Source organism: Taudactylus pleione, unplaced genomic scaffold (genome assembly GCF_031769625.1).
Source record: "Taudactylus pleione unplaced genomic scaffold, aTauple2 ptg000296l, whole genome shotgun sequence".
Lineage (NCBI taxonomy): Eukaryota > Metazoa > Chordata > Amphibia > Anura > Myobatrachidae > Taudactylus > Taudactylus pleione.
The window spans coordinates 7,649,209-7,661,818 of record NW_028284698.1 but is presented as its reverse complement, the minus strand read 5'-3'; the positions used below and the strand labels follow the sequence as shown (position 1 = coordinate 7,661,818).

At 47.8% G+C, this 12,610-nt stretch overlaps 1 protein-coding gene across 2 annotated transcripts in view; it reads right to left on the bottom strand.

Moving 5' to 3' along the window:
* The window catches only part of AKAP14 (A-kinase anchoring protein 14), a 34,841-nt gene that overhangs the window by 21,526 nt on the left and 705 nt on the right, over nt 1-12,610 (bottom strand). The window lies entirely within an intron of this gene.

Sequence of the window (12,610 nt, the reverse complement as noted above, 5' to 3'; positions counted from 1 at the left end):
GTTCAGAAAGTCAGGCCAGAAATGGTCTTCATGGAAGAATTGCAGCCAAAATGCCATACCTTCGATGTGGGGACAAGGCCAAGCGACTCAACTATGCACAAAAACATAGGAACTGGGGTGCAGAAAAATGGCAGCATGTGAGTCAAAATTTTAAATATTTGGCTGTAACAGAAGGAAGTTTATTTGCCGAAGGGCGGGTGAGCGGTACAATAATGAGTGTCTGCAGCAACAGTGAAGCATGATGGAGGTTCCTTGCAAGTTTGGGGCTGCATTTCAGCAAATGGAGTTGGGGATTTGGCCAGGATTAATGGTGTCCTCAATGCTGAGAAATACAGGCAGGTACTTATCCATTATGCAATACCATCAGGGAGGCATCTGATTGGCTCCAAATTTATTCTGCAGCAGGACAATGACCACAAACATACAGCCAATGTCATTAAGAACTATCTTTAGAGTAAAGAAGAACGAGGACTCCTGGAAGTGATGATATAACCCCCACAGAGCCCTGATGTCAACATCATCGAGTCTGAAGAGACAGAAGGATTTGAGCAAGCATACATACTCAGAAGATCTGTGGTTAGTTCTCCAAGATGTTTGAAACAACTACCCAGCCGAGTTCCGTCAAAAACTGTGTGTGGAATAAATTCATTTTTGTCCTCAAAATTCTACACACAATACCCCATAATGATAATGTGTAAAAAGTATTTTGGCGATTTTTGCAAATTTAATAAAAAAACCTAAGAAATCACATATACATTAGTATTCACAACCTTTGCTCAATACTTTGTTGATTCACCTTTGGCAGCAATTACAGTCTCAAGTATTTTTGAATATGATGCCACAAGCTTGGCACACTTATCTTTGGGCAGTTTTGCCCATTCCTCTTTGCAGCACCTCTCAAGCTCCATCAGGTTAGATGGGAAGCGTTGGTGCACAGCCATTTTCAGATCTCTCCAGGATTTTCACAGAGTTGTCCTGAAGCCACTCCTTTGATATCTTGGCTGTGTGCTTAGGGTCATTGCCCTGCTGAAAGATGAACCGTCGCCGCAGTCTGAGGTCAAGAGCGCTCTGGAGAAGGTTTTCATCCAGGATATCTCTGTACATTGCTGCATGCATTCTTCCCTCTATCCTGACTAGTCTCCCAGTTCCTGCCGCTGAAAAACATCTCCACAGCATGATGCTGCCACCACCATGCTTCACTGTGTCATGACCAGGGTTTTGCGGTGTGGAGATTTGTGGTCCTTATCGGTGAGGGCGCTGTGGCGCGAGCCTTCTGGCATGTGGAGACTGGCATTGCGTGTACGCAGAGGTTTGCCAGCATTGGGCCATCCTAGTCTAGTCTAGTGGCGTCTCCACGTCACGGCTGTCGGAGCACCACCATCTTGTCTTTGGCCATGTGACATAGCAGGCCAATCGTCTGTGGGTCACCTGCTCTCTCTGGCCTATCACGTTCCGTTACTGGGTACTTAAGGGTGTTTGGAGCATCCTGTAGTTGCCAGTGCAACGTGTTCACAGGTCAACTGTGAGAGAGAGTTCTCTGCGCTCCTGTAAGTTGTGCTCCAGTGCTGCCCTAGCTCCTTGTCAGCCTCCGGCTCCCCGCATAGCCTGCACTGCTCTGCCTTGCCTTGCACTCCGCTGAAGATCAGCCCTGCAACTTCCACCAGACCCACTCCGCCTGAACCTGGCTCCTCAGTTAACCCATTCCTTTCAGCCATCAGCACAGCATTTCCGGATTCTCATTTTTTTCTCTCTTATTGTACAGGGCTATCAACATTCATATTAAACAACCCAACTTTCAGTTTAAACCTGTTCCGGTGGCTACTCCTGTTACCACCCTGGGTCCACAACAAATACACTCTAACACACTGTAGGGATGGTATTGGCCTGGTGATGAGCGGTGCCTGGTTTCCTCCAAACATAACGCCTGGCATTCACGCCAAAGAGTTCAATCTTTGTCTCATCAGACCAGAACATTTGGTTTCTCATGGTCTGAGAGTCCTTCAGGTGCATTTTGGCAACCTCCAGGTGGGCTGCCATGTGCTTTTTACTAAGGAGTGGATTCCGTCTGGCCACTCTACCATATAGGCCTGATTGGTGGATTGCTGCAGAGATGGTTGTCCTTCTGGAAGGTTCTCCTCTCTCCACAGAGGAATGCTGTAGCTCTGACAGAGTGACCATCGGGATCCTCCCTGACTAGGGCCCTTCGCCCCCGATCACTCAGACGACCGGCCAACTCTAGGAAGAGTTCTGGTGGTTCCGAACTTCTTCCATTTACGGATGATGGAGGCCACTATGCTCATTGGGACCTTCAAAGCAGCAGATAGTTTGCTGTACCCTTCCCCAGATTTGTGCCTCGAGACAATCCTGTCTCGGAGGTCTACAGACAATTCCTTCGACTTCATGCTTGCTTTGTGCTCTGACATGCACTGTCAAGTGTGGGACCTTATATAGACAGGTGTATGCCTTTCAAAATCATGTCCAATCAACTTAATTTACCATAGGTGGACTCCCATTAACCTTTAGGAACATCACAGGATGATCAGTGGAAACAGGATGCACCTGAGCTCAATTTTGAGCTTCGTGGCAAAGGCTGTGAATACTTATGTACATGTGATTTCTTTTTTTTTTTATTAAATTTGCAAAAATCTCAAAAAAAAATGTTTACACGTTGTCATTATGGAGTATTGTGTGTAGAATTTTGAGAACAAAAATGAATTTATTCTATTTTGCAATAAGGCTGTAATATAACAAAATGTGGAAAAAGTGAAGCGCTGTGAATACTTTCTAGGTGCACTGTAACTAAGGCTGTTAATATATAATTTATGTTTTAAATAAATACTAATTGAAGAGTGATTAAATAATGCTTAAATAAAATGGTTGTTAAAAGTGAGATGGTGACAATATTTGCAAATAGAGACTTTTTTTCAAACCTTAAGAGAGTTTCAGGTGCCTGACATAGTAATGAAAAGTTATTTCTTGTATAATACGGTTGTAAAATGAAATAAGGTTGGATTTTCTAATTTTATAGAAAGAATAAATAAATTTTTATTACTATCATGATGAAGCTCACTTCCTCATTTTAGAACTATGTTTATGCTAGTGCTACGCAGTAATTTTCAGTTTACATGATCAAATCTCATGAGATTAGCGTTAAAGAAAATGCTGTGAGATTTAAGCAATAAAATGCCAGCACTAAATAAATGTCCAGTGTTGTTGTAAAGAATCACATCTAATCTCCTGCTGTCAGTACCACCAGTCATGTACATCACTGGCCTGCCTCCAATACATAGCATGCCACTGATTGCTGGTCCTTTTAGAATCCATAACAGAACCCAGCTGGGCTCAGCCTCAGGATAAAGATAACATAACACTTCTGTCAGCTGTTACCACTAACCTCCAGCACCAATGACTCATGAAGGGAATTATCCATCACCCAGACACTATAAGAGGGCACTCATCCAGTGCCCAAGTATCAATTGTGTTCAACATAGGTGCTCCTGCTCCAGAACTATACTCTCCAGTATAGTTCGCTTCCAGTGTTGTTTAAACTCCTATGTTCTGTTTCCTCAACAGCAGCACATCCATACATGCATTTGCATCATAGTTGCCAACTCTCCCTGATTGTCGGGGAGACTCCCTGAAATAGTAGAAATCTCTCTGACTCCCTGAAGAGTCTAGCAATCTCCCTGATTGTACCCTCCCCCCATTATGAAGTTGTTATATTAAAAACTGAGATAAATACATTCAAATGGGATCATTAGTATAATTTCCCTGCATTGGTTATAAGGCAGAATGATCCATATGACTACATGCATTTTCTGAAAAGTATCAGTGTGTTTTCATCAACATGTTGATCTTACTGACTGCTTTTGGGCTCGTTTACATTTGGATGTAAAACAATTCTATAGCACGCCTCTCAGATGTAGCAGTACATGTCCACTTTATCGCACGCTCATAGGTGTTTCTTTCACTATCTCCCTGAAGTTCTTTTTCAAAAGTAGGCAAGTATGATTTGCATGTGCGGTGTTTCCAGTCCTCATACCATCTAAGTACTCTGTTGCTCTCATTGTGGGAAATAATAAAATGGAGTTTCATTATATTTGCTCGAATATGTAATTTAAAGAGTTAAATGTTAAAGACCTGAGTACTTTCTAAGTGACTTTGAAAGAAGCCCCCTCCCTTCACCTGTCTCAGTCACTCTCTCTTTGCAGTTTCTGCCTCTATAACATAAATGCTATTCTGCTAAGTATTACGTATGTGTGCAATGTAAAGTGGGCGTCCTTATGCAGTGCTGAGTTTGCAGTAACTCAGAAGCTCAAAACAGACAGCAAGTACACACACACCTAGCTGATAAATGCAAACAGGTGTAATTGGAGCAACCGTTGCTCCAATTCCACCTGTTTGCATTTATCAGCTAGGTGTGTGTACTCTATGTACTTGCTGTCTGTTTTGAGCTTCTGAGTTACTGCAATATACTCCGTGTATCTCATTGCACGCTACGCAGTGTTCCCATAGTGCCAACACACCCGTGTATCTCATTGAACGCTACGCACTGATCCCACAGTGCCAATACAGTCATGACTCCTGTTACATGATGTTCCCATAGTGCCAACACATATGTGTAACTTGATACATGCTATGCACTGTCCAAACAGTGCCAACACCTCCGTATACCCTATTGCAAACTACATGCTGTTCAAACAATGGCAACACTTCTGTGTACCTTATTGCACGCTACGCAATGTATAAACAGTGCCAACAACTCCGTGTACCTTACTGCACGCTACGCATGCTCACCCAGTACCAACACCTCCGTGTACCTTACTGCCACTAACCATTGCTCAACCAGTCCTAGCAACGCCGTATACCTTACTGCACGCTACACACTGCTCAACCAGTGCCAACAACTCCGTGTACCTTACTGCACGCTACACACTGCTCAACCAGTGCCAACACCTCCGCGTACCTTACTGCACGCTACACACTGCTCAACCAGTACCGACACCTCCGCGTACCTTACTGCACGCTACACACTGCTCAACCAGTGCCAACACCTCCGTGTACCTTACTGCACGCTACACACTGCTCAACCAGTACCAACACCTCCATGTACCTTACTGCACGTTACACACTGCTCAACCAGTGCCAACACCTCCGCGTACCTTACTGCACGCTACACACTGCTCAACCAGTGCCAACACCTCCGTGTACCTTACTGCACGCTACACACTGCTCAACCAGTACCAACACCTCCATGTACCTTACTGCATGTCATGCACTGCTCAACCAGTGCCAACACCTCCGTGTACCTTACTGCCACTAACCATTGCTCAACCAGTGCCAACAACTCCGTGTACCTTACTGCGCGCTACACACTGCTCAACCAGTGCCGACACCTCTGTGTACCTTATTGCACGCTACACACTGCTCAACCAGTGCCAACACCTCCGCGTACTTTACTGCACGCTACACACTGCTCAACCAGTGCCGACACCTCCACGTACCTTACTGCATGCTACACACTGCTCAACCAGTGCCGACACCTCCGCGTACCTTACTGCATGCTACACACTGCTCAACCAATGCCAACACCTCTGTGTACCTTACTGCACGCTACACACTGCTCAACCAGTGCCGACACCTCTGCGTACCTTACTGCATGCTACACACTGCTCAACCAGTGCCGACACCTCCGTGTACCTTACTGCACGGTACACACTGCTCAACCAGTGCCGACACCTCCGTGTACCTTACTGCGCGGTACACACTGCTCAACCAGTGCCGACACCTCCGTGTACTTTACTGCATGCTACACACTGCTCAACCAGTGCCGACACCTCCGTGTACCTTACTGCACGGTACACATTGCTCAACAAGTGCCGACACCTCCGTGTACCTTACTGCACACTACACACTGCTCAACCAGTGCCGACACCTCCGTGTACTTACTGCCCGCTACACACTGCTCACCCAGTACCAACACCTTCGTGTACTTTACTGCACACTGCTCAACCAGTACCAACACCTCCGTGTACCTTACTGCACACTACACACTGCTCAACCAGTGCTGACACCTCCGTGTACTTTACTGCACACTGCTCAACCAGTACCAACACCTCCGTGTACCTTACTGCACGGTACACACTGCTCAACCAGTGCCGACACCTCCGTGTACTTTACTGCACGCTACACACTGCTCAACCAGTGCCGACACCTCCGTGTACCTTACTGCATGCTACACACTGCTCAACCAATGCCAACACCTCTGTGTACCTTACTGCACGGTACACACTGCTCAACCAGTGCCAACACCTCTGTGTACCTTACTGCACACTAACTACTGCTCAACCAGTGCCGATACCTCCATGTACTTTACTGCATGCTACGCACTGCTCAACCAGTGCCAAAACCTCTGTGTACCTTGTGGCACACTACCAAAATCCCACTTTGTGTACTCAGCTGTACCTTCGGCATTTGTGCCTACTGTGTTAAGCACCTGAGGGAATTCCGTGGCTACCACCTCTCAGAGTATTGCAGCTATACATTTTTCTATGTATTGCCTTGTAGAAAGTCCCAAAGCTTCACACGGGCAATCAGAGATCAATCACTTGTCCTATTAAACTCTATGAACATTAAGCAAATGAAGTCCATGCAACTAAATTGCAGTAATACGCAAATGTTAACTGCACAACATGGGAATTTTAAAAGAAAATAAGAAGTTTCTCAGAGTAATATTAGTAATCAAGATGACACTGTGACTAGTGTATTATTTCTGCAGTACGGAACATTATGGGGCTGATGCAGGGCTGAATGTATGCCTGGTCATGGAGCATATCTCACATGTTATCACACTGCGCATATGTATGATTGAGTTCTACAGTCATACACATTTCAGTCTTATCTGAATAGGCGGTACATAGCTGTAACAGGGCTTTGTCACTTCCGTGAGTGAGTGTTGACACAACCCTGGGTTATACAGAGGTGGACATAAAGATAAACTTGGGCAGATATACAGATTACCGTTCATGCAGTTTGGAAGGAACATATGCCAACATATACCCAATTTATTTGTAAATCTGCATCAGGCCCTAAATGTTCATGGCACAGCATCTATCTCTCCTAGGTAATGAGATGACTAGGTGGGATGATTGCTGCCACAGAAGAAATTCCCTGGGGTAAGTATCATGTAAGAATCATCACGATAGAGCTTTTAACCACACGGTATATGGAGATACAGATCACTATATCGGCAAACAAGATGTATTCTCAAATTCAGGCTGAAAAGTCCAGAAAACTCCTCCTTATCCCTCCAGCTTCCCTGGCCTCTGCCTCAACCCCAGTGCCAGGGCCGGCTCCAGGGGTCTGAGCACCCTGTGCCGGGCCGGTACATAGCGCCCTGTAATAGAAATTGGGGGCGTGGCCTCATTTCCATAGGCCACGCCGCCTGCGTGACGTTATTTGGAGACGTGCCCATCAGGCTTGGGGTAAAGCCCAGCCCTCTGTCAATGGCTGGGCCTCCCCCAGCCCTATGCCGTCAGTGAATGAATGGATGGTACTGTAGCTCTGCTATTTGCCTAGGGGGTGATGTATCCAGGGTCGGATAACCTGCTTGGCAACTAAGGCGCCCCCCACCTAGGGTCCGGTGAGTCTCTGGGGGCCGGCTACAGAACTGCGTGTGGTCTAATTTGGTGGTACAAACAGGTCCCACCCTGTCTTGGCATGTCATATAGGAGGCCGGCACTAAGTTATGCTGCTACCTTCTAATTGGTTGGTCCCTCTCACAGGACCAGCCACACCTGTGCTGCAGCGCACCATTGATGCGTCTCTCTACCTCCACCAGCTGTGCTCTCGCCCTGATCTTTCAGATATAGTTCCGATTTTCTCCAGCTGTATAATTCCGCTCCAGGTGTGGGTGGGGAGCCAGCAGGGAGGAGGAATGTTGGCAGCCATACAGTCCTGGGCAGCAGGTAATTGTAACAATCAGCTTCTACCTATCAATTTCTAGAATGTAGTTGATGCTACCTAGAATCTGATTGGTTGATATGGACAACATCTGCACTGGTAGACTTCTCCATTCTTTTCACTGCCTGATACACCGCCCCCACACTTGTCATTCGGCAGTGTGCTGCAATAAATAACTTGCTGTAATATAGCTAGGGTTTCCAGTTTGTAGTGGTGTTTTTTTTTTTTTGAGAATTCTGGGCCTGATTCAGCAAGGAGTTCTATTGTGATCGCAATAACGATTCCGCACACATTCTCACTGCGAAAATATGATAATGACTGCAATCTCAATGCCATTGCAGCCTGACATAAGGACGCCCATCTTACCTTACACACATCCGTAATACTTAGCAAGACTGCGAAAACCATCAGTAACATCGAGTAACATCGGAGCCTCATGCACACTTGCACCACAAGGTCTGACCTTACTCAGGAATTGCTAACCTCATCGCACGCAGTGTAAGCCCAAGCTGCGTATGGCATAGCAGTGCCTAATTTATGCATGCCCCTGCAAAGGTGTTCAAACGTACTGGCACACCTGCGTTTCGCTGACCCCCCGTCACCACCCCCAAACGGTGATTCCTGTCAATCACTCGATTGCAGTGGAGTCTTCGTACACTGCGATACATATGCATGTAGTGTTCACTCTAGCTCCGGCGGCAGGGAGGGTGCCGGAGCTAGAGAGGGCACTTCCGCGCGCACCCGAAAGGTTGCGTGTCTATAAGACGCGTCACCTTTTCGTCACTCTTGGGGCGTGCCCGGCACTTACGGACACGCCAGGCAGCCCCCAGGTGCTGCTGACAGCTAGAATAGATGCCGGGCGCATGTGCCCAGCATCTATTCACCGGGTCACCGCACATTTCCCCTCCCGCGGGACACTGCGACTCGCGGGTGAAGACAGCACCAGCAGGCTGTCTTAGCGGTGTGCTGCACGATGAGGGCAGGGCGCTTTTTGCCCTCCAGATGGAGGGCAGAGCGCAGTGCCCCGCTAAAACAGCCTAGCGGGAAAGCAACAATAGCGATCCTTGCTGAATCAGGTCCTCTATCTTTAATAATCCAAATCAATAAAATACATTTGATCAGTAATTAAATAATTTAATTACAGGAAATTATACTATATTTAACAGTTCAGAATACGTTATGTGTTCTATTAAATACAATATAATTGTAATAACTTTTATGTCAGTTAACTTACAAAGGGAGTTTTATTAAAGGTGCTTCACACCGTGGACCTCATTCAGAGTCGGTCGTTGCGGCCGCACGGTCGTACGCCACCGATGTTCGCTAAACTGCGCATGCGTAAAGTTCGCAATGCGCGTGCGCAAACTAGCAAATTTCTCTCTCCTTGAACACAGCCAGGTCGTTAGTTTGAGTGACAGACTAAGGCATTTGTGGGTGGTAACAGGGGAAGGTGCTTGAAAACGGGGGAGTGGAGATCCGAACGCAGGCGTGCCTAATTATGCGAACGGCGTTTTATGGGAGTGCATAATTAACAAAGTAGTGTCATGGCACACGTGACATGGGTGGTTTGTACACTGACCTGATTGTAGTGCTTAAGAGAGGGTATGGTAAACCTTAAGCTCTACGACCAGTTCCAATGGTTACCGATGGTCTCGATTAATCCTTATATGGCCGGAGATGACGTGTAATGCGTACAAGAAGGGGGCGTATTTTTTGTCTTACGGCCGCATCCTCCCCTTGGTCGGCCAGCTAACGATCCGATCTTAAGGACGCAACTTGCGAGTGCATCATTTGCATTTCCGTCCCCTTTTCCCTTACGACCGTGCGGCCGCAACGACCGACTCTTAATGAGGTCCTGTATGCTGTCGGGAAACCGGCGCACCTAATCCTTACGGCCAGCTTCCCGACTGCTTTATCCTGGCGAGGGTTAAATGACAGGCGTCTAAATCTAGACGCCTGTCATTTTACTGACGCCGGGAGAACGGCCCCCGGCATCACGATTGAAGTGATGCCGGGTGCCGAGCGCAGACAGCCGCGGGGGGAGGGAGGGTTAGGTTTAGGGCTACCGGGGGGGACTTATTGTTAGGTACCCCCTCACGGAGGTTAGGGTTAGGCTAGTGGGAGGGAGGGTTAGGGTATGGCAACCCCGAGGGGGACTTAGGGTTAGGCACCCCCGGGTGGGACTTAGGGTTAGGCACCCCCGGGGGGGACTTAGGGTTAGGCACCCCTGGGGGGGACTTAGGGTTAGGCACCCCCGGGGGGGACTTAGGGTTAGGCACCCCCCCAGGGAATTTAGGTATAGGTGATGGGGAAGGGGGGATTAGGGTTAGGCACCCCTAAGGAGAGTTAGGGTTAGGGGGGGGAGGTTAAGTTAGTAAATACTTACCTGGGGACGATCGGGATTTTCACCCATGTCGGGCAGCCGCTGTCGGGACTTGCGTCCGGCGGTAATTCATACCGATTCGCTTCACACACGGCTCAGTCCAGACATGAACAGCTGGATCCCCATCACATATGACTACATACTTTATTGTCAAATCTGAAAGATCCCATTAGGCACTCGTACAGAATGGCTGAATTTGAAAGGGCATCATCAGCACAGTCACAAGTTTATATCATAAACAGGGCTTCATTTCTCAGTTACTAGCTGTATATTTCTTTTAGTATCATTGCACCTCGCAGTGATTCTTACAATTATACCGCTGAAGTCACTATTATACCCCTTTTACACCAGAGCTAAAACCCGGGTTACTGCAGAGTTAACCCGGGTTGCTCCTAGGTGTAAAAGGGGCCAGGGTTGGATTCCCGGGTCGAGTGACCCAGCAATCCAACCCTTTTAACTTGCAGGGTTTTACACGGGAACAACCCGTGAAACCCTGCAGTGTATACGGGAACACTCGGTCATTCGACCCGGGTCCCGTTTACAGTATGGGGACTTCCGGGTTTCTCGGCACTTGGAGATGATGTCATCTCCAAGCGTCGGGAGAAATGTCCCACTGCACCCATGTGCAGTGTGAATGGCGCTGATCCGGGAATAATCCAGATCAGCGCTGCAGTAGAAAAGGTCTGTCTAAAATGGGTCTGACCCATATTGGAACTGTGTTCCAAATCTCGGGTCAGACCCAGGATTTAGGTGTAAAAGCAGTATTACTTACCTTTCCAGCGAGGTCCAGCAATGTGTTTCCCACCAGTGTTGCCGAAAGCCTAATGCTGCCTGGCGGATAGCAAGCAAAGGGGTCTATTCACTAAGCCTTGGAGAGAGATAAAGTAGAGAGAGATAAAGGACCTCATTCAGAGTCGGTCGTTGTGGCCGCTCGGTCGTAAGGTAAAAGGGGCCGGATATGCAAATGAAGCGCTCGCAAGTTGCGTCGTTAAGTTGGGATCGTTAGCTGGACGTGCGAGGGGAGGATGCGGCGTAAGACTAAAACTACGCCCCTTTCTCGTTCGCAATGCACGTCATCTCCGGGCATATATGGATTAATCGAGACCATCGGGAACCATCGGAGCTGGTCGTAGAGCTTAAGGTAGACCATGCCCTCTCTTAAGCACTATGATCAAGTCAGTGTAAAAACCTCCCATGTCACATGTGCCATGACACTACTTAGTTTGCATAGTCAGGCACGCCTGCGTTCGGATCTCCACTCCCCCGTTCACAAGCACCTTCCCCTGTTACCACCCACAAACGCCTCATCCTGTCACTCAAACTAACGACCTGGCCAAGTTGAAGGAGAGAGAAATTTCTGATCGTAATAGCTAGTTTGCGCACGCGCATTGCGAATTTTACGCATGCGCAGTTTAGCAAACATCGGTGGCGTACGACCGAGCGGCTGCAACGACCGACTCTGAATGAGGCCCAAAGTTCCATCCAATCAGCTCCTAACTGTCATTTTTCAAACACAGCCTGCAAAATGTCAGTTAGGAGCTGATTGGTTGGTACTTTTTCTCCATCCACTTTATCTCTCTCCAAGACTTAGTGAATAGACCCACAAGCTGGAAAAGGCGTCGCTGAAGCCCAAAAGGTTTTGCTGGGTCCTCATTGCCAGCAATGGGGATTTTACCGCCAATGCCTGCAATGAGAATTTGATCACAAACGCCATTGATAGACATAATGATAATAACATCATCACATTCTCCATACCTGAGCACAGCAAGAACGAAGGCTAAGTAGGGGAACGCCTGAGAAATTTTACTGGTAAATGGGAGAACTAGGGGCCAGATTCAGACCCGGACGCAAAGCAGCGCACTTTCGCAGCCATCAGGGGCAGGGTATGCAAATTCCGCGATCACACAGCAAGGCTTAAGGACGCCCTCTATGTCTTAGAGAGCGATGGCAGATTGAATGTACGCCAGTCTAAAGATGCCCCCTTTTCCTTCGCAGCACATGTCATCTCCAGGATGTGTACATAATATCAGTCACATCGAGAGCCATCAGAGCTGCTCGTAGCCCTTGAGGTAGACCCTACTCTGCAGCAAACACTGCGATAACTGCAGGCTGAAATACAACCAGGTGACGTGTACAATGACGCCTCCATGCTAATTATGCATGCCCATGAAACACCGTTAGAACACACAGGCACGCCTGCGTTCACACATCCACACCCCCGTTTACATAGACCTTCCCCTGACACCACCCACAAACGGCACTGTC